At 40.8% G+C, this 22,918-nt stretch overlaps 1 protein-coding gene across 1 annotated transcript in view; it reads right to left on the bottom strand.

The window, feature by feature from the left end:
- The window catches only part of LOC139381541 (leucine zipper putative tumor suppressor 2 homolog), a 97,583-nt gene extending 82,976 nt beyond the window's left edge, over positions 1-14,607 (bottom strand). The window contains exon 1 of the mRNA XM_071125165.1: positions 14,324-14,607. The gene's annotated coding sequence lies outside the window, so the exon portion shown is untranslated. The remainder of the gene's footprint in view (positions 1-14,323) is intronic.
- Between the last annotated feature and the right edge of the window lie 8,311 nt (positions 14,608-22,918).

A 22,918-nucleotide genomic window follows, 5' to 3' on the forward strand; every position in this document is an offset into this window, starting at 1 on the left:
GCAATGAAGCCATTTAATTACTTTCCCAGAGTCAGAAAACAGAAAACACAGATTTTTCTACAAAAAAAACATGGATCCCCTGCAGTACCTCCGCAGGCCCCTAGGTTTTTATGTCAGAACCCAGCAAAATGTTATCAGATTTTACATCATTACAAAAGCAAATGATTGGGAAAGGAAAACGTTATGGGAATGATGACAGAAGTTAGCTTTTGGCTTATGTTCACCTACTGCTTGTACATTTACCTGAATTAATGTAACTTGTGAGAGTACTTTCCTGACCCAATGAGTCATATTGTATAGTTTCTCAACTTTAACATCTGTATAGCTTCTAGCACTCGTCATCATCATCGCTGTATTATTACTGTAGGCTACTTTATCTTCATTTAATGCCAGATGGCTGCAAATGCATATCTCTCTCTCTCTCTCTCTCTCTCTCTCTCTCTCTCTCTCTCTCTCTCTCTCTCTCTCTCTCTCTCTCTCTCTCTCTCTCTCTCTCTCTCTCTCTCTCTCTCTCTCTCTCTCTCTCTCTCTCTCTCTCTCTCTCTCTCTCTCTCTCTCTCTCTCTCTCTCTCTCTGGTCCAACACCTACCTATCTCCCCCTCATCCTCTCTTCTTTAGCCACTCCGCTAGCTTGTCTAACACCACATGCACAGGCCACTTCTCCCGCAGCCCTTACAGCGCTACCTTCTTTCCTTCCCTACTCTGTTTCTCCACTTCTCCCTCTTTCTCCTCATCCCTCTCCTCTCCTCTCTCCTCTCCCTCCCTCGTCGCTCTCCCCACTCCTCTTCTCTACCGTCCACCCTCTTCATCCAACCCTCCTCTTGTCCCTCCCACTGCTTTGCAGACAGGGCTATGTGCTTTAGGGTCTCTCTCAGTAAGGTTATGGCTGAGCTGTAATGTTATGGTTCAGTGACATAATGTCATTAGGGCTCACAAACATACATGCACCCACACACCCTATGACACACACACACACACACACACACACACACACGTGAAGATTACCTGAGAGAGGGGGATTAATGAAAAGAGGGATAGAGAGGAGAGAGAGAGAGAGAGAGAGAGAGAGAGAGAGAGAGAGAGAGAGAGATCCTATTTTTTTTAATCTCATATCTCTTGGTGTAAAGATGATTTATTAGGGATGTGCATCTTTCCCTTTCAAGATGATTTGATACATATCTAGATACATGGGTTCCGATACGATACAGGAATGATATGTTTTAGTTTGAAATTATTCGGTGTAATTATAGAACGAATCAATGCGACATTTGTTGCATTAACACATTCATTTTCCATTCTCAGTAAAAAATTTGCTGCTGATGGAGCTCATGTGCTGGGCCTCTGTGAGCTGAATCTGTCTGAGCTGACTTCTGTGTGTGCGTGTGCGTGCGTGTGTGTGTGTAAATTATGTATTTCTATGGTGTATGTACTATTTAGTAGAGGTCGACCGATTATGATTTTTCCAACGCCGATACCGATTATTGGAGTACCAAAAAAGAGCCGATACCGATTAATCGGCCGATTATATATATATTATTTTGAAATAATGACAAATTACAACAATACTAAATGAACACTTATTTTAACTTAATATCATACATCAATATAATCAATTTAGAATCAAATAAATAATTAAACATGTTCAATTTGGTTTAAATAATGCAAAAACTAAGTTTTGGAGAAGAAAGTAAAAGTGCAATATGTGCCATGTAAGAAAGCTAACGTTTAAGTTCCTTGCTCAGAACATGAGAGCATATGAAAGCTGGTGGTTCCTTTTAACATGAGTCTTCAATATTTCCAGGTAAGAAGTTTTAGGTTGTAGTTATTATAGGAATTATAGGACTATTTCTCTCTATACGATTTGTATTTCATATACCTTTGACTATTGGATGTTCTTATCCCCTTTGAGATAGGGGGCAGCATTTTCACTTTTGGATAAATAGCGTGCCCAATTTCAACTTCCTGATACTCATGCCAAGAATATAAGATATGCATATTATTAGTATATTTGGATAGAAAACACTCTGAAGTTTCTAAAACTGTTTGAATCATGTCTGTGAGTATAACAGAACTTATGTAGCAGGCAAAACCCTGAGGACTAACCATTCAGATTTTTTTTTTAGGTCACTGTCTATTCAATGAGTTTTCATTGGGAAACTAGATTTCTAAGGCACTTTTTTGCAGTTCCTACCGCTTCCACTGGATGTCATCAGTCTTTGGAAATTGGTTGAGGTACGGCCATCTTGAATTTGTGTCACTTGAAGTGTACATTTTGAGAAGGCGCATGACTGGAAAAGTAGTGTGAGTTTGTTGTCTTCCTGTATTGAACACAGATTGTCCCGTCTACAATTTGATCGATTATTAACATTTAAAAATACCTAAAGTTGTATTACAAAAGTAGTTTGAAATGTTTTGGCAAAGTTTACAGGTAACTTTTGAGATATTTTGTAGTGACGTTGTGCAAATTGGAAGCTGTTTTTTTCTGGATCAAACGCGCTAAATAAATGGACATTTTCTGATATATCAACGGTCTTAATCGAACAAAAGGACCATTTGTGATGTTTATGGGACATATTGGAGTGCCAACAAAAGAAGGTCGTCAAAGGTAAGGCATGATTTATATTTTATTTCTGTGTTTTGTGTGGTGCCTGCAGGGTTGAAATATGCTACTTTCTCTTTGTTTACTGTTGTGCTATCATCAGATAATAGCTTCTTATGCTTTCACCGAAAAGCCTTTTTGAAATCTGACATGTTGGCTGGATTCACAATGAGTGTAGCTTTAATTGAGTATCTTACATGTGTGATTTAATGAAAGTTTGAATTTTATAGTATTTTATTTGAATTTGTCGCTCTGCATTTCCCCTGGCAATCGGCCAGGTGGGACATTTGCGTCCCGCCTATCCCAGAGAGGTTTAACTTCTTTGGGGTACCCCCTTTTCTTCTCAATTTCTGCCTAAATACATACCCTAATCTAACTGCCTGTAGCTCAGGCCCAGAAGCAAGGATATGCATATTCTTGGTATCATTTGAAAGGAAACACTCTGCATTTCGTGGAAATGTGAATTGAATGTAGGAGAATATAACACAATATATCTGGTAGAAGAAAATACAAGGAAATAAACATACATTTTATGTTTTGTATTGTTGCTGCATTATCTTTCAAATGACCAAGAACAGACAAACATACAGATAGGATGCTGGGGATTATTTTAATGAAAAACATAAGATGACAACAATAGTTGAGCAAAGTTTTAGACAGATAAGTTCAAAAATAAGCATGAAGTCACCCAGGTGTCCCACACAAATGTACGCAAATGTACCCAAGTGGCCGAATTGGTACAGTGATACATTTTGAAGGAAAGAACTATATACAAAATACATAAATGCTATTCTAACACCCCCCCCCCCCCCAAAAAAAAAATATATATATAAAAATTATTTTAAAAATAATAATAATAATAATAATAATAATTAAACATAAACAAATAACAAGGGTAACTATTTACACATTTTCGTTTTACAATATTGTGAATACCCTCAGTCCTCTACACTATATAGTGCTGCTGGTGCCATGGCAAATATCAGTCTCTTTCTGGTGTAAAGCAGAGGGTTACTGAACAGGTGGTGCAGGTGATGGGGAATTTCCTGTGACAAAGGGCACAACGACGTCTCCCTACTGTTCCCTTTTTGCCCTGAGGCACATTCATGCCTGCAGAGATTAATCTGGACAGGTGAACACCACTGGTTGGAGCAGAAGGGACAGAGGTAGAGGGGACAGAAGGTGCTGCAGTGGACTTGCTGTAGCTAGCAAGCTCCTGGGTGAGCAGCTCCCTGAATGCTAGTTGTGAGATGGGGGGCTGTCCACAGCTCTTGGCCATTTCCTTCTGGAGGATGAAGGCATTCACCACAGCAATGTCGATGAAATGATAGAAAAATGTCTTGTACCATTTAATGGTCTTGTGGACAACATTGTAGTATCCTATCAGTGCATCTGACAGGTCCACACCTCCCATGCCCTCGTTGTAGTCCTTCACAGCAGCTGGAATGGGGACATTTTTTGTGATCCATGCCCTGGCACCAAACATGTCTGACGACGTGATCTCCACTGAAGGACTTGTGGATAGTTGTGCACATGACCACCTCTCTGGTATCCATCCACTTTACAAAGAGCAGGCCATCTTCACAAATCCATCGCATGGTGCCCCGCTCAGCCCACTTAGGCATGTCGTTCACCTTTGTTTTTGGAAAGCCCACTCTGTTGGTCCGAATGGTGCCACTTCTAATGGTGTAGAAGTTGTCCACAAACAGTTGGTAGCCCTTCCCCAGCAGTTAAAAATCCAATAACTCCAAAACTGAATCATAACTCAGTCCATTACCGGTAGCAAAACTGCTTTTCCCCTCAAACAAAAAAATTGCAAGTGTAGGCACACACAGAATCAGCCAAAACAAACAGTTTGTAACCCCATTTGGTTGGTTTGTTACGCACGTATTGTTTGAGGCTGATTCTGGCCTTTGAGGCTACCATCCTCTCATCGATGGACAGGTTCTGGGCAGGCCTATCAAACCTTGGTGTGCCACTCTTCTTGTCATTCTCCCCATCAACTTCTGGGTCACTGATGTGCAGCGCCCGTGAGATAGTCAGAAACCTTTTACAAGACATGACAGTCATGGTTAAAGGCAGTTGATAGAGAGCTGACGTTTTAGAGTTTTCAACTTCACCAGCCCCATGTAAATGACCATTGAAAGGTAGCAGAAGAGGTCTGACATGGAAATGGTTTATAATTTGGGTTAAATCTGTATACCTAGACTTTGTTTTAGCTTTTCCTGATTTATTCGCCATAATTTAAATATATAAAGTTGCTGAAAATGCTATGGACTATGTGCTGCTATGCGTAACACTCGTGGCTCCGTCAAGTAGGATTTGCAATGGCGAATGAACCTCTTTTACTCCAGAGTTTACGACAAAGGCTGGTCTTCGAACGTATAACCATTACATATTGCCGTTTACCTGAGCTCATTGCCTATCTTCCAAGCTAGATTTCAAGATGATCAGTGGTCATTGGGCCAAAATACAGTCAATCAACAATAGACCGGTCCCTCCATTGGTGCGCAATGAGGTCATTGATTGGTGTCTTCAAATTGGTTTGTTTTGTTCAATATGTCCCGGGAAAAGAATCATCAAGTATGGTTGTGTTAGTAACAACCAGAGGATTGCAATGAAACCCACCATGACTGGATAAACATTTGTTTAGTGTGTGTAATTACCACAAATTCTTCGCCCAAAGTTGAATGAGACGGAAATCACGACGCAAGCGGTTTACAAATGTTTCGTGTTAGGCTATAAAAATGGATGTTATCAAACAAAACGAACATTCACTGTGTAGTTAGGACAAATGGCATTGCCACCAGAGGAAGATCTTCAAAGGTAAGCGATTTATTTTATTCTTATTTCTGACTTTCGTGACGCTAATGCTTGGTTGGAAAATGCTAATAATACTTGTGTGTGTGGGGAGCTGTCCTCAGAAAATCGCATGGTTTGTTTTCACAGTAAAGACTTTTTGAAATCTGACACCGCGGCTGGATTAATAAGACGTTCATCTTTTAAATTATGTATGATTCATGTATTTACAAGAATGTTTACTATAACAAATGGTATATTTAGAATGTTAGCGCTCTGCGGTTTCAACGGATGTTAGCCTGGTGGGACGTTAGCGTCTCACCTACCCTAGAGAGGTTAAATCATCACCCGTTTGTCGAAGTAGGCTGGGATTCAATGAGAAATTAAAAGGCACTGCATCGATTATATGCAACGCAGGACACTCTAGATAAACTAATAATATCATCAACCATGTGTAGTTAACTTCTTGCGACTGGGTGGCGCTATTAAAATTTTTGGATGAAAAACTTTCCCGTTTTAAACAAGATATTTTGTCACGAAAAGATGCTTGACTATGCATATAATTGACAGCTTTTGAAAGAAAACACTCTGACGTTTCCAAAACTGCAAAGATATTGTTTGTGAGTGCCACAGAACTGATGTTACAGGTGAAAACCAGATAAAAATCCAACCAGGAAGTGCCGCATTTTTTTAAACCGCCTCATGCCAATGACTCCTTATATGGCTGTGAATGAGCTAAGAATGAGCTTACGTTTTCCACGTATTCACCAAGGTGTCTACAGCATTGTGACGTCTTTTTAGGCATTTCCATTGAAGAATGGCTGTAAAGGGACCATATATAGCATGTGGTCACATGGTGTCTCCCGCAGAAAATCTTGCATAAAATACTGAGGTAGCCATTTTTCCAATCGCTTCTTATGAGAAAACAATTGCCTCGACGGATATATTATCGAATATATATGTTAAAAACACCTTGAGGATGGATCCTAAACAACGTTTGCCGTGTTTTTGTCGATATTATGGAGCAAATTTTGAAAAAAGTTTGCCGTTATAGTTGTAGCATTTTCTGGTCGATTTCTCATCCAAGCATGATGAAGAAACGGGAGCTATTTCGCCTACAAAAATAATATTTTTGGAAAAAAGGAACATTTGCTATCTAACTGGGAGTCTCCTGAGTGAAAGCATCTGAAGTTCTTCAAAGGTAAATGATTTCATTTGGTTGCTTTTCTTATTTTCGTGAAAATGTTGCCTGCTGCCAGCAGAGCCTAGCATAGCATTATGCCATGATAAACTTACACAAATGCTTGTCTAGCGTTGGCTGTAACGCATATTTTGAAAATCTGAGATGACAGTGTTAATGCTAGCTAGCAACTTACCTTGGCTTCTTGCTGCCCTCGCGTAACAGGTAGTCAGCCTGCCACGCAGGCTCCTCGTGGAGTGCAATGTAAGTGGTTAGAGCATTGGACTAGTAACCAAAATGTTGCAAAAACGAATCCCCGAGCTGACAAGGTAAAAATATGTTGTTCTGCACCCTGAACAAGGCAGTTATCCCATCGTTCCTAGGCCGTCATTGAAAATAAGAATGTGTTCTTAACTGATTGCCTAGTTAAATAATGGTGTAAAAAAATTTGGCAAATCGGTGGCCAAAAACACCGATCACCAATTGTTATGAAAACTTGAAATCGGCCATAATTAATCGGCCATTCCGATTAATCGGTGGACCTCTACTATGTAGGCACCTGAGCTGAGCCATAAGGGAGACTAGGCATCTACCACCCCACTACCACTATCAGATAAGGTGGGGGGCAATGTAGCCTATGTATTTTTCCCCCCCAATTTGGTTCTGAAATCATCATCACCCACTAATGAACTTGTCAGTTTTGCAAATTAAGTGTTTGAGCTAGTAATGTATCAATATTTATAATTTACAAATAAGCTATGACATAGCCAATGAATATATAGCATAGCTATATAGCACATTGGACTTCACCATCATCTGAAAAATGTTTGGAAGTGTTTACGGAATGATATTTTCTTCTCCTCTCCCTTTGGCCACTCAGTGCACCTTGCAAAGTGATTTCTGTCCTCGTTTTGAAATTCTCAACTTTACCATGTACAATTGAAGTTGGCAGTTTACATACACTTACCTTGGAGTCATTAAAACTCGTTTTTCAACCACATCAAAAATGTCTTGTTAACAAACTATAGTTTTGGCAAGTCGGTTAGGACATCTACTTTGTGAATTACACAAGTCATTTTTACAACAATTATTTACAGACAGATTATTTCACTTAAATATCACTGTATCACAATTCCAGTGGGTCAGAAGTTAACATACACTAAGTTGACTGTGCCTTAAAACAACTTTAGAAACTTCTGATAGGCTAATTGACATCATTTGAGTCAATTGGAGGTGTACCTGTGGATGTATTTCAAGGCCTACCTTCAAACTCAGTGCCTCTTTGCAACAGTAAATTACCTTGTGAAGATGCTGGAGGAAACAGGTACAAAAGTATCTATATTCAAAGTAAAACGAGTCCTATATCGACATAACCTGAAAGGCCGCTCGGCATGGAAGAAGCCACTGTTCCAACACCGCCATAAAAAATCCAGACTACGGTTTGCAACTGCACATGGGGACAAAAATAGCACTTTTTTATAAATGTCCTCTGGTCTGATGAAACAAATATAGAACTGTTTGGCCATAATGACCATCGTTATGTTAGGAGGAAAAAGGAGGATGTTTGCAAGCTGAAGAGCACCATCCCAACTGTGAAGCATGGGAGTGGCAGCATCATGTTGTGGGAGTGCTTTGCTGCAGGAGGAACTGCTGCACTTCACAAAATGTATGGCATCATGAGGTAGAAAATGTACGTGGATATATTGAAGCAACATCTCAAGACATTTAAAGCTTGGTCGCAAATGGGTCTTCCAAATCGACAATGACCCCAAGCATACTTCCAAAATTGTGGCAAAATGGCTTAAGGACAACAAAGTCAAGGTTTGGAGTGGCCATCACAAAGCCCTGGCCTCAATCCCATAGAATATTTGTGGGCAGAACTGAAAAAGTGTGTGCGAGCAAAGAGGCCTACAAACCTGACTCAGTTCTGAAAATTTACTCAACTTATTGTGGGAAGCTTGTGGAAGGCTACCCAAAACGTTTGACCCAAGTTAAACAATTTAAATGCAATGCTACCAAATACTAATTGAGTGTATGTAAACTTCTGACCCACTGAGAATGTGATGAAAGAAATATAAGCTTAAATAAATAATTCTCTCTACTATTATTCTGACATTTCACATTCTTAAAATAAAGTGGTGATCCTTACTGACCTAAGACAAGGAATTTTTACTAGGATTAAATGTCAGAAATTGTGAAAAACTGAGTTTAAATGTATTTGGCTAAGGTGTATGTAAACTTGCGACTTCAACTGTATATCTAAAAATGACCATTATACACTGATTGTTTAAAGCAAAATTACCCAAACTATTGTTGGACCTGATCAATCAAAATAAAAACTATTGCATTCTAAGTTCAGCAGGTAGCCGATTAAACTCAACTCCAGGATTTCCTTAAAACTAGTTTTCAGACCCAAAGAATAGCCCGCAATTATACACGACATTGTTCTGTGTAATTGCGGGCTATTCTTTGGCTGCTGACATCAGTAGATTTTGATAAAAACTTAATTTCATGTGACGAGCTCCAATCCGACAACACTAGTCTCTGCTCAACTCCATCGAGTTGAGTTATGGCTCTGGTAGCTTCATTTTATTCCGGTAAAACAACCTTTTCAACAGCAAATGAATAACAGTAACCTAGCAAATTACATAGGTTGTCACTAAACTAATAAAGCCTAATATCACGCAAGCCATATTAGCATTTGAATGTGCTGTGCAGATGGGCAAGATCAGGAACAGGCTGCATACCTCCCGTTGGTCAGCGCTTGTAGCTGGGCACAGTGTGCAGTTTGACAAGGCTATTGACATTGCAAAATTACTTGTACATCAATGAATGTCAACACAGTTACATGCAGATCGACACTGAAGCAGATATGACACACCAGTTGCCACAAAAGATTAGAGGTATTTTTGGAAGGTAGAAATAATGTAAAATGAACAACAACAAAAAATGTGAACAGGTGATTCGTAACGTTTGGATTGATTTTCTGACGGATGCACGCTACATTTGGAGCGGTATTGCGTCCGCGACCGATGGACTTGCATCTTAAACATTTGAATTGGGAACCGATGCATATCGTTGAATCGTGACATCCCTATTGTTTATGGTCCAATCAGACCAGCAGCATTTGCAATTCTGCTCACAGCTGATCCTGATCCATACACTGTATTAAAACAGGCATTGAGAGCATAAAACAAAGATGTCTCTTTACGGTGTCACAACTTAACCCTATCTCTGCCCTCTCTCACGCCCCCATTCTCTCTTTCTTTCTCTCACTCTCAATCTTCTCTCTCACTTGCTCTCTCTGCCAGCAGCTTTCACCGATATATCCTCTATCACGTTCCATGCTGCCCTTTCTCTCTCTCTCTCTTTCTCTCTGCCCCCTTCTCTCTCTTTCTTTCTCTCTGCCCACTCTCCCTTCTCAGCCCTCTCTCTTTCTATCTCCCCCTTCGTTCTCTCTTTCTTTCTCTCTCTCTCCCTCCCTCCCAATTGTGTGTTAGACATGATTGTTCCTTCAGCAGACAGTCAGACACCCTTAAACAACTGGGGATGGCATGAGAGTCAGACAGAGAATGTCCTGCCAAGACTCTGACGATATGGGTATTAGCGGGAATGTGTGTGTGTGTGTGTGTGTGTGTGTGTGTGTGTGTGTGTGTGTGTGTGTGTGTGTGTGTGTGTGTGTGTGTGTGCACGCTTGCATTTGTGCGTGTTTTCCCAGACAGGGGATGCCATTGGGGTGGGTAGGGAAGACAAACCCCACACTGAAACAGCTGTGTAGAGCCAAAGCCAGACAGCACAGCTCAGCATGCTATTACCTAGGGCTGAGCGCAATTAGTGGACTGTTCGATTGTTTGGTCAATAGGCTGTTGGTCAACCAATACTTTTTTAGTCAAGCAGTAGCAACTATATTTTGGCACACGAGACACCTGTCTGATTCGCGCCAATCTCAGAGAACTAACCCATTGTGGAGGCTGAGACTAATTCATTGCGGAGGCCGCGTGGATGGCACAGTCCATGAAGAAGGGGAGTGTGGCTAAAATGCATAACTCTCTCCAGAATGTGCTCTCTCTCACCAATTTGTGCACATTAATTATTTTATGACTTCATTGTGTGAAATGTTTCCCTTGATTGTTGGTGTCTATCTATTCCCCACTACATATATGACCAGTAGTACATTTACCGTTAATTCCTATAATTTCTGATCTACAATGTTTGCTTGGTTATGGTAATTTATGTTAATGCTTTCTAAATATTATTATTCCAGTCTTTTGCCATTCTCATTGTCAGAGTGGACACTTTGTTTACAGAGCGCTACACTTGTGAGAAACACGTTTTGGTTTATTTCATTCCATTTAGGAGTTTTGTCAATTTAGTCATTGTATTTTGTTTGGAGTGCTACTGTCAATGTTGAGTAAGGTAGGCCTATAGACTACCTGGCCTGCGCGCAAATGTTGGATCTGATAGTATTTCTGATTGGCTTAGCGCACCACCACTAATGAGCTGTGGAGCTTCTCAAAGTAATGTTTTCTTCACCTCAAACAGCAAGCAAACAAAGTCTGTTTTACATCCATTGAGAATCACAATGGTTCCTCAATGTATTTGAAAAATCTTTCCATCTCTCCCCCTTTCGATAACCACTCAGCGTGAAGGAAGGAAATGTCATGCTCTGATTTGGTGGAAACATAATAAAATAGCCCTACCTGATGAGCTCTTATTCCTTGCACAAATAGACTACAGCTGTGTCTGTCCTGAGCTCACTGGCTTGGGAAGCTTTGAGGGCCCAGAATATTTTATACAATGTTGCAAGTTTGCTAGTGTAAGCTTTAGGCTGGACACAAGTTGATAGTTCACAAGTTGATAGTTGATACAATGTTTCAAGTTTGTTGCAGACAAGCCATGTGTAGCCAATGTGATTTATAGGATATGTATTTTTATCAGGATATTTTCTACCTGCAGGCTGCAATTTTTTTATTTGTTGGCTTTAAGTATGCTATTTTTATATAGTTGGCAATGGCAACATATATTACTTTTTAGGTTTTGTATAATTTTCATTTAGATTTGGATAGAATTTTGATTAACCACATGACAATGATTTTGAGATACGAAGATGTGTATATGAAAACCATAACTGGCACGCAGATCGGTAGAAATTAGAAGATAAATTGCCATTCCACATGAGAAAGGTTGTCGACTCCTCATGTAGCCTATTACCTCATGTAGCCTATTACCTCATGTAGCCTATTACCGAGAGTAGAAAGCCAGCAGGAGCAGGAGGAGGATGGTCGGGTCAGGCTAATATGTTGTTGTTTTTTTACCTCTAGTTATCCTGATATCTGGCTCCCTCTTGAGTCATTTGTGTCTTATATCATCAAACAGTTTTCTTAAAGCATCAGACAAGCATATAGTTGATTTTATTAAAACACATAGGTGTGTCTATATATGGAAAAATACACGTTAAAGAATTTCGACCAATCGATTGGTCAACAAAACAGACGACTTTCGGTTGACAATAACAAAAAAAATTGTCAGGGACAGCCCTATTATTACCCAACATTCCTGCTCCACAGAGACACACAGATGAAATGGCAACAGAATCCTGGAAATATACTGAGAAATATGTGAGATTTGTACATAACTGGACAAAATAAATACCTATATAAGATTTCTGTTCATTGACTACAGCTCAGCATTCAACACCATAGTACCCTCCAAGCTCATCATCAAGCTGGAGGCCCTGGGTCTCAACCCTGCCCAGTGCAATTGGGTCCTGGACTTTCTGACGGGCCGCCCCCAGGTGGTGAAGGTAGGAAACAAGATCTCCACTTCGCTGATCCTCAACACTGGGGCCCAACAAGAGTTCATGCTCAGCCCCCTCCTGTACTCCCTGTTCACCCATGACTGCGTGGCCATGCATGCCTCCAACTCAATCATAAAGTTTGCAGACGACACAACAATAGTGGGCTTGATTACCAACAACGACAAGAGGTGAGGGCAATAGGAGTGTGGTGTCAAGAAAACAACCTCTCATTCAACGTCGACAAAACAAAGGAGATGATCGTGGACTTCAGGAAACAGCAGAGGGAGCACCCCCCTATCCACATCGAAGGGACAGTAGTGGAGAAGGTGGAAAGTTTAAAGTTCCTCGGCGTACACATCACAGACAAACTGAAATGGTCCACCCACACAGACAGTGTGGTGAAGAAGGCGCAACCGCGCCTCTTCAACCTCAGGAGGCTGAAGAAATTTGGCTTGTCACCTAAAACCCTGACAAAATTTTACAGATGCACAATCAAGATCATCCTGTCGGGCTGTATCACTGCCTTGTACAGCAACTGCACCGCCCTCAACCACAAGGCACTCCAGAGGGTGGTGCGGTCTGCACAACACCAGGGGCAAATGACCTGGCCTCCAGGACACCTACAGCACCCAATGTCACAGGAAGGCCAAAAATATAATCAAGGATAACAACCACCCGAGTCACTGCCTGTTGACTCCGCTACCATCCAGAAGGCGAGATCAGTACAGGTGCATCAAAGCTGGGACCGAGAGACTGAAAAACAGCTTCTATCTCAAGGCCATCGGGTGGTTGCTAAACAGCAATCACTAACTCAGAGAGGCTGCTGCCTACATAGAGACTCATATCACTGGCCACTTTAATAAATTGATCACTAGTCACTTTAAACAATGCCACTTTAATAACGTTAACATAGCTTACATTACTCATCAAATATGTATATACTGTACCTTATACCATCTATTGCACCATGCCTATGCCACTCATCCATATATTTATATGTACATATCCTTATTCCTCCTTTTAGATTTGTGTATTAAATAGTTGTTGGGGAATTGTTAGATTACTTGTTAGATATTACTGCACCGTCAAAACTAGAAGCACAAGCATTTCGCTACACTCACATTAACATCTGCTAACCATGTGTATGTGACCAATACAATTTGATTTGAACTTTTGTCAATTAATAAAGACATTGAATAGACACTGTATCAAATCTCAAGAAGCAGAAATGTCAAATCAACCAATCAATGACTAGATCAATAGGTCAGTCAAGTCTTGAATCATTTTAGAGACAAGACACTCTTCCACTGATCGAAACAGAACAGCCTTAACTGAGTAGGCTATGGCTGTGTTTACACAGGCTGCCCAGCTCTGATCTTGGGCAAAATACCAATTATTAGTGAGAAAATATCTGAATTGGGCTGCCTAAGTAAACGCAGCCATTGTGATGGATATTATTACCTACTGTAAGTGACAGTAACAATTGAAACAGGGTAAAACAGCTTCAGGTCATGCATGTTTTTAGTATGGATGATTTGGCTACAACAGCTGTTCAGATATGGCTGCATCATGTGAGCTCAGCTCCTGATGTGTGACTGTAGCTGGAGCCTGTCCGTTCCACTGTATGTAATGTCAATAACATAAAACACTGCTGTTTACAACGCAACACAACCGTGTCACTAGAATGACACGAAACAGGCCCACAAACAATCAAAACTTAAAATATAGGCTACTGCTTTAAAAAGGTGAAAATTATAAAGAACCCGACTACGAGCACGCTTTAAAAATAAGTTTGCTACATGACAGCGAAACAATCCTCACCATGATGTGCTCCAGGCCTAGGCTACTTCAGAAATAACCAACATTTTATGCAGAACAGCATACATTCCGTATGCACAACTCGGATACATTGCTGATAGTTTAGTAGCCTAACATCCAAGAAACTTACCTCGAGCTGCTCCTTGTAGAGAACGTCCGAGGAACGACTATTTCCAGATGTGGCTTGGGTGTAGTATTAAAGTAAATTATTTCCTTGATATAACAGGTATTTCCCCCCCATTTGTTCCCCTTTCTTTTACGAGTTGAAACTCAGTCTTCCCTTCCTCATCTTGCTCACTCTCGTCCTCTCTTCTCTCTGTCCCGAACACGTCCGCTTCGAAGAGAAACAGATTTGCAACAAGCTCGACTGGTCTGGTCCTTTTCTCTCATTCTGTTCTCTCTCTCGCACGCAGTATGCCAGCCCCCAACGTCCGGGCTGCGTGCTGCAGCGGTTCAGCGCCACCGGCAGACAGAGAGAAACGAACGGAGCAGAATGGAGCAGCGCGGGCGAACTTGCTGCTCTCGTCGCGTCTCGAACGCTGATCTGGAGTGACAAGTTTTAGGACAGTGGAGGCAAGGGGAGAGGAGTTATTCAGACTGCCGGTGTTCGGTTGCTTGACAGAAACAATCCCTTACATCATTTTACTGTCGATCGCTTTGCTTCAAAGATCATGTGTCCTTTGTCATATAAATAGTCTATTAGCTAGCGTATGTGTTAACATACAATGCAATGTAGATCAAATAGTGGTGTGTAAAATGTCCCACTGGGCTATGGTCTGTCACAGTCTGTGAGATCTATATAGTCAGATGCTTTAGTCATTGGCCACACATTGGGACACAGGCTATTCCATGGGGAAATCCCGATCCCTGTCCCCTCACGAACTAGCCTATAGAAACTCAATTGGTAGTTAATTCCTCTTAGCACTACACTAACTCTCTGACTGAGCTTTGAATCAGAGCCGTCGTTGTGTCTGAATGGGTTCAGTGTCATAGATGGTGAGGCTGTACAGTATGTACTGCTCCTTGCCCTTAGGCCCTTATCGCCCAGAGGTTGGTGGGAAAGGGTTGTTAAATGCCAGTCAACATTACACAGAGACATTTCTTTATTTATGTTCCCGTTTGTATTTTAAACATTTGTACATAGTTACAACACTGTATATATACATAACATGACATTTGTAATGTCTTTAATCTTTTGGAACCTCTGTGAGTGTAATGTTTACTGTTCATTTACATTTTTATTTTCACTTTTGTATGTTATCTACTTCACTTGCTTTGGCAATGTTAACATATGTTTCCCATGCCAATAAAGCCCCTTTAATTTAATTTAATTGACATGATCCACTGTTTGATGATTCATGGTGAGTGGTGTCTATTGTATCAATTAATGGAGAACATTTGGAATATTGCTTGAACCAGTAACCTTGTTACTGTGCCATAAAGGTTCAGACCCCAAGGCAGAGGCCATACTATGCCTTTATATAGATAACACTTATAGACTAAGTGAAAATCGCTAGATAAATGCTATCCATTATTTTTTATAATTTAATGATTCTTAAGTCATTGCTCAATTGATAGTGTCCGGGTTCATACGGCTACACATGAGGTCCAGTACCAGTCTATAACCTGATACCTGAGACCCCAATCACTGTTGAACTCTGAATGACCCTCTACCTCCCTCTCACTTTCTCTTGCTCTCTCACTCTCTCTTGCTCTCTCTCCCTCTCTCTTTCTCTGTTTTTGTAAACTGTACGCATTTATAAACTGAATTGCTGCCAAGAACATTACCCCCACTTCTCTGATCACCCTCAACCCATCTATTCCCCCTTTCTCACCCACCACCTCACTCTCCTTCCCCATTCTCCAAGGCTATAATCCCCACCTCTCCTCTTCCACCTCCCTCTTTCCTCTCCTCCTCCAGCCAGTGTACTGCTCCTGTGCTAATATAATTCACAGCTGAAATTAGATGCACTGATGGAGTGCAGCCGCTGCATTCTCCCCAACAGCCTCTCTGTGCATTCTACTACATTAGGTGAGGCCCTATGACACTTTAATCCCTATATAGCACACACATTTTTACCAGAATCCATATAGCTTTTGTCAAAAGTAGTGCGCTAAATAGGGACTAGGGTGTCATTTGAGAAGCACTCTCAGAGCGTATTCACAGGACTGACTGATGATGAGGGTTGTGGGCAGGACTCTCGTTCAGTTTTGAACCGCAGCAGTTGTGTTTTTTTAACTGTTAATTTATTCATCTGTGACTCTGCCAACATGTATAGCATACATTTCCTGCTGCATTTACAGTTAGTGTAGATGTGTGTGTGCGTGCATGCGCAGGCACGTGCGTGTGTGTGTGTGCACCAACTAATGAAAGTAATTGCCTTGGGCAGTCAGTTGGGCTTGTGATAGAGTGCGTATATTTGATCATATAGCTTGGAGCTCAGTCCATCCAATGCTTCTTCCATACAGCACACTGAGTGGGGGTAGCGTCTCATTTGACCGATACTATATCTGCATTTCTTTCTTTTGCGGTTGGTTGTATGTGGTTGTGAAGTGACTGTTGCAATACACTGATGCTGTTGAACGAAATGCAAATTTGTATCCAATGACGGGAGACCTACTCAAATAAACTAAACTGTTATTTGTCACATGCTTCAGCTGTAGACAGCTGTAGACTAACAGTGAAATGCTTACTTACAGGCCCTTTCCAACAAAGCAGAGAGAATAATAACACAGAACGTGGTTATATACACAGGGTACCAGTACCGAGTTAATGTGCAGGGTTGTGAGGTAATTGAGGTAGATATGTACATATACACTACATTTACAAAAATGTGGACACCTGCTTGTCAAACATCTCATTCCAAAATGTGTCCTCCCTTTGCTGCTATAACAGCCTCCACTCTTCTGGGAAGGCTTTCCACTAGATGTTGGAACATTGCTGCGGGGACTTCAATTCATCACAAGAGCATTAGTGAGGTTGGGCACTGCTGTTGGGCGATTAGGCCTGGCTCGCAGTCGGCATTCCAATTAATCCCAAAGGTGTTCGATGGATTTGAGGTCATGGCTCTTTGCAGGCCAGTCAAGTTCTTCCACACCGATTTCAACAAACCATTTCTAAATGGACCTCGCTTTGTGCACTGGGGCATTGTCATGCTGAAACAGGAAAGGGCCTTCCCTAAACTTTTGCCACAAATTTCGAGGCACAGAATCGTCTAGAAAGTCATTATATGCTGTAGCGTTAAGATTTCCCTTCACTGGAACTAAGGAGCCTAGTCCCAACCACGAAAAACCGCCCCAGACCATTATTCCTCCTCCACCAAACTTTACAGTGCATTGGGGCAGATAGTGTACTCCTGGCATCCGCCAAAACCCAGATTTGTCCGTCAGACTGCCAGATGTGAAGCATGATCCATCACTCCGGAGAATGGGGTTTCCATTTCATAAAGCTCTCGACGAACAGTTATTTTGCTGACGTTACTTCCAGAGGCAGTTTGGAACTCTGTAGTGAGTGTTGCAATTGAGGACAGACGATTTTTACATGCTACGTGCTTCAGCAGAAATGTGACAAACTGACTTGTTGGAAAGGTGGCATCCTTTGATGGTAACACGTTGAAAGTCACTGGGCTCTTCAGTAAGATCATTCTACTGGCAATGTTTGTCTATGGAGATTATATGGGTGTGTGCTCGATGTTATACACATGTCTGCAATGGGTATGGCTGAAATAGCAAATCCACTCATTTGAAGGGGTGTCCACATACTTATGGATATATAGTGTATATGATTTTTTAATATTCACTATTAGCATTTGCTGATTTTATGTTCAATACAATTCAACAAAAAGGTAATGTATTGTTGTTTTGCTATAGATTTACTGCAGCATACTGTTAATTATGGTGCATTGTGGATTAATATTGTGGGAGTAGAAATAATAGCTCATTAACATATTTTAAGGCGTGGTAAGTGGCTATGTTGATTTATTACCATAAAAAATATGTTTGTTGCACCCGTTAGTGAGAGTCTTGTACCAATTTAATTCCCAAGAAATGTAATTTATAAAGGGAACAGATCAGAGTGGTAGCAGGTATAGGCCCACCCACTTCGGAGCCAGGCCCACCCACTGGGGAGCCAGGCCCAGACAGTCAGAATTAGTTTTTCCCCACAAAAGGTTAATTACAGACTGAAATACTCCTCGGTTTCATCAGCTGTCCGGTTAGCTGGTCGCAGATGATCCCGCAGGTGAAGAAGCCGGATGTGGAGGTCCTGGGCTGGCATTGTTACAGATGGTCTGCAGTTGTGAGGTCTGTTGGACCTACTGCTGAATTCTCAAAAAATGACATCAGACGCGGCTTATGGTAGAGAAATAAAGATTAGATTCTCTGGCAACAGCTCTGGTGGACCTCCCTGCAGTCACGTTCCCTTAAAACTTGAGACATCTGAGGCATTGTGTTGTGTGACAAAACTGCACATTTTAGAGTGGCCTTTTATTGTCCCCAGCACAAGGTGCACTTGTGTAATGATCATGCTGTTTAATCAGCTTCTTGATATGCCACACTTGTTAGGTGGATGGATTATTTTGGCAAGGAGAAATGCTTACAAACAGGGATGTGAGCAAATTTGTGCACAAAATTGGAGAGAAATAAGCTTTTTGTGCATATGGAACATTTCTGGGATCTTTTAACACTTTACATATTGCGTTTATATTTTTGTTCAGTATATTTACCCATGTCCATTTTATCTGTTTTTCCCTGTAGTCACACCCAGTTTGGAAGCCTTTGTTTAGGCCTCTATAAGTGCAAGTAATATAAAACTCCTAGTATACATTAATTTGCTGTAATGTGCAAATGCCTACAGGCAACCTGCTTGCTCTAATACCTTGTAATTACAGTAAAATATTGCAGAAATAATTTTATTACAGTTTAATAGTTACTTTTATTGTGTTGTACTGTGTTTTATTGCTCTGGTTACCATGAATATCTGTATCCTTAACTTCAACAATATTTTCAGTAACGGTTACAGAAATGTTTTACTTACTATGACTCTTGATATGTGTTTTGTTTAATCAACCTTGGTAAAATGCACTGACTGTAAGTTGCTAAAGACAAGAGTGCCCGCTAAATGATCAAAATGTAAATGTAAATGTCAACATTTAAACTTCCAAAGAACAATGGGTAGTATGTCGCTGCATGGGTAATTCCAGTAATATACAGTAAATTAGATTACAGTAACATGTTTGGTACTGTAAAATGGATTACCGTAAAATTGATTACAGTAGCTGTAGTGGCCAATTACTGTATGTTACTGTACATTTGACCAGAAATGTTTTACAATGTACACACACGTGCATGTGTGCACACACACAACCACTCCGACCAGAAACTGGCAAGAGAAGAACTGACCCTTTAATTGGATACATGACGATGATGTCTGTCCAGTTAATGAGCCTATAGGACGATAACAAGACAGATATAAAATGTTTTCCTTATATTTTTTTCCCCCTTGTTATGTTTATATTTATTGTTCTGTTTCTGGGGTTATTTTGATGTGTGGTGACCACATTCCAGTCTTCATTGTTTATGTTATATAATAATTAAATTTCCTCATGGTGAATTAAACATATACATTGAACCCATTAAGTACATTGTAGCTAGTTACTAATACTAGAATAATAGAACACTTGGGAATGTTCGACTGAAAGAACATAATTTAGAACTGTCTGTGGTGCAGGTACTTATTTATCATTGTAGAGAGAAGAACTACAGTGTAGAGTGAAGAACTACAGCAACAGGGTCAAAGTTAGGTCAGGTGACTAGCAGGACTAGACCGTGGTCATAGGATGAAGACCCTTAAGGCAGAGAACGTCTGTGAATCATATGATATGAGAGGCCCATTTCATATAGCTTGGTCTCTTGTTCCTTCCTCTATAGGATTTATGCCATCTATGTTCACAACCTACTGGAAGGCTAGCTATCATCATATTATAAACCATATTCCAGAAATACACTACACTACATGCTCGTCGAACATCTAATTTCAAAATCAAGGGCAATAATATGGAGTTGGTCCCCCCTTTGCTGCTAAAACAGCCTCCACTCTTTTGAGAAGGCTTTCCACTAGACTTGCTGCCACTCGGATCTGTCCTCTGGATAAATTTAATTGTTAGGGAAACACTACCACATATCACTTAAATTGGTACAGCACTTTCAGTAATGGGTGAGTGAGAAACAACAATACCCTGCACCCACTAGAGTTCAAAAGGTTTTTGGTGCTCCAAAAATGCGGTATGGTACTGTATTCTGAATTACAGTAAATTGCTGGCAGCAATTGGCCAGTAAGTTGCAGTAGAGTTTCAGGACAAGGTCTGTAGAATGCCTAAAATACAGTATATTACTGTATTCTGTGGATGTACAAATGCCTCACTCATGGGTGCAACAAATACAGCCTCTTACAAGGCACGGCTTAAAATATGCTAACGCCCACAAAATATTTCCACAATTTCAAAGCCAGGTATGTCTTGCTCTACCATATGGGAGTCTCTCAAAGCATGCCTACTTGGCCAAATTATTTCTTATACAGCCAACCAAAACCAAGCTCGCTCTCAGCAACTTCTGGACCTGAGCGAGTCCATATAAAGAGCGCCAACAACTCCAATCTGAATTTGATGAATTTTCTACCAGGCAAGCTGAACATTTACTCTTGCGAGCTCGATACAGAGTGTATGAACAAGGTGACAAGGCCAGTAAACTCCTTGCACATCACATTCGTAAATCTGAGGCCTCACGTTTAATCCCACAAATAAGGACCCTGTCTGGTGCCACCACAGTTATACATAAAAAGATCAATGATCAATTTAAAACAATTTACTCTACGCTATACACCTCTGAATCTCCTCAAGACCCTTTGCTCATTGATTCATTCCTTAATGGCTTGAATATGCCTTCAATTGATACAGTCACCCATGACTGTCTAGAAAAACTTACACCTGAGGAGATTGCAACAGCAATGTCCGCAATGAAAAGTGGTAAATCACCGGGTCTGGATGGTTTTCCAAATTAATTTTACAGGATGTTTTCTGGTCTGCTTGGCCCATTCTTGTCTCAATTATTTGCAGAGTGCCTTAATACCTCAAAGCTACAGTCTAGTCTTATCAGGCTTCAATTTCATTACTATTAAAGAAAAACAAAGACCCCCTGGAATGTGGATCCTATCGCCCAATCTCGCTTTTAAACTGTGATTACAAAATCCTAGCCAAGCTTTTAGCCATCCGTATGGAAGGCTCGCTACACCAAGTAATACACTCTGTCTGATCAGACTGGCTTTGTGAGAAATAGGCATTTGTTTTTCAATATTAGACGCCTTATGAATATACTTTACTCCCCAGCATCAGGGGACCCGGAGGTGGTGGTCTCACTTGATGTGGAAAAAGCTTTTGACCGCGTTGAGTGGGACTACCTAACAGCTGCCCTTTATAGATTTGGCTTTGGCCCCAAATTCATTGCGTGGATAAAGATTCTTTATTTTTCTCCCATGGCACGGACTAACAACTTGTCCTCTGACTATTTTCCCTCACACCGCGGATCCAGACAGGGTTGTCCACTCTCCCCCTTGTTGTTTGCTCTGGCAATTGAGCCTCTCGTCATTGCACTACACCCTAATGAAGCAATTCAAGGTATAATCAGGACGGGCTTAGAGCAGAAAGTCTCGCTATATACTGACGACCTCCTTTTGTTTATCTCCAACCCTGATACCTCATTGCCACGTGCCCTATCTGTTCTTAAAAAGTTTGGATCAATCTCAGGGTACAAGCTGAATCTAGGCAAGAGTGAGCTTTTTCCTGTAAATAAGGCTGCTTTAAAGTGCTCTTTTGCAAGTTTTCAGTTTAGGATTGTCCGGGATCAATTCACCTACTTGGGAGTTAAAGTGACAAGGAAATATTCAAATTTGTTTCAGGAAAACTTGGATGCTCTAGCAGACAGTTTGAAACAATCTTTTACCTTTGTAATTCGCTACCTCTTTCTCTTATTGGAAGGATTAATGTAATTAAAATGAATGTGTTGCCAGAATTTTTATATTTATTTCAATGTTTACCCATTTTTATTCCAAAATCTTTTTTTAATTCACTGGATCAAACATTAATGTATTTTATTTGGGATGGCACGGTATCATGGATTGGTAGAAAACATTTACAGAAGCCTAAGACACTGGGTCGTTTAGCTCTACCAAATTTTCAGACATACTATTGGGCTGCAAATTTCAGAGCCCTTTTGTACTGGCTGCAGACTGATCCTACTGGCCCTAGACCACTCTGGGTCCAGATGGAGTCTGGATCATGTAAACCTGCTGCACTTTCTTCTGTGTTGTGCTCATCTCTCCCAGTGTCCCTAGGCAAAAAGTGTGTCAACCCAATTGTAAAGCAGTCTCTTAAATTTTGGAATCAGTTCAGTTTAGCCTTTAGCCTCCGAGGCTTTTCTCTGTCAGGCCCAATCAATCAGAACATTTTATTTCCTCCATCTATTGAATGATGGGGCTTTTGCTATCTGGCACTCACTAGGCCTCTCCTCACTAGCCCAATTATCCTTTGATGATACATTTGCCTCTTTTGCTCAACTACAGAAAAAGTTCAACCTCCCCCAATCCCACTTTTTCCGCTATCTCCAGACTAGGAACTTTGTCAGAGCTAACACACCTGAATTTCCCCATAAGCCTGCGAATACAGCTATGGAG

Source organism: Oncorhynchus clarkii, chromosome 23 (assembly GCF_045791955.1).
Source record: "Oncorhynchus clarkii lewisi isolate Uvic-CL-2024 chromosome 23, UVic_Ocla_1.0, whole genome shotgun sequence".
In the NCBI taxonomy this organism is placed as follows: Eukaryota; Metazoa; Chordata; class Actinopteri; order Salmoniformes; family Salmonidae; genus Oncorhynchus; species Oncorhynchus clarkii.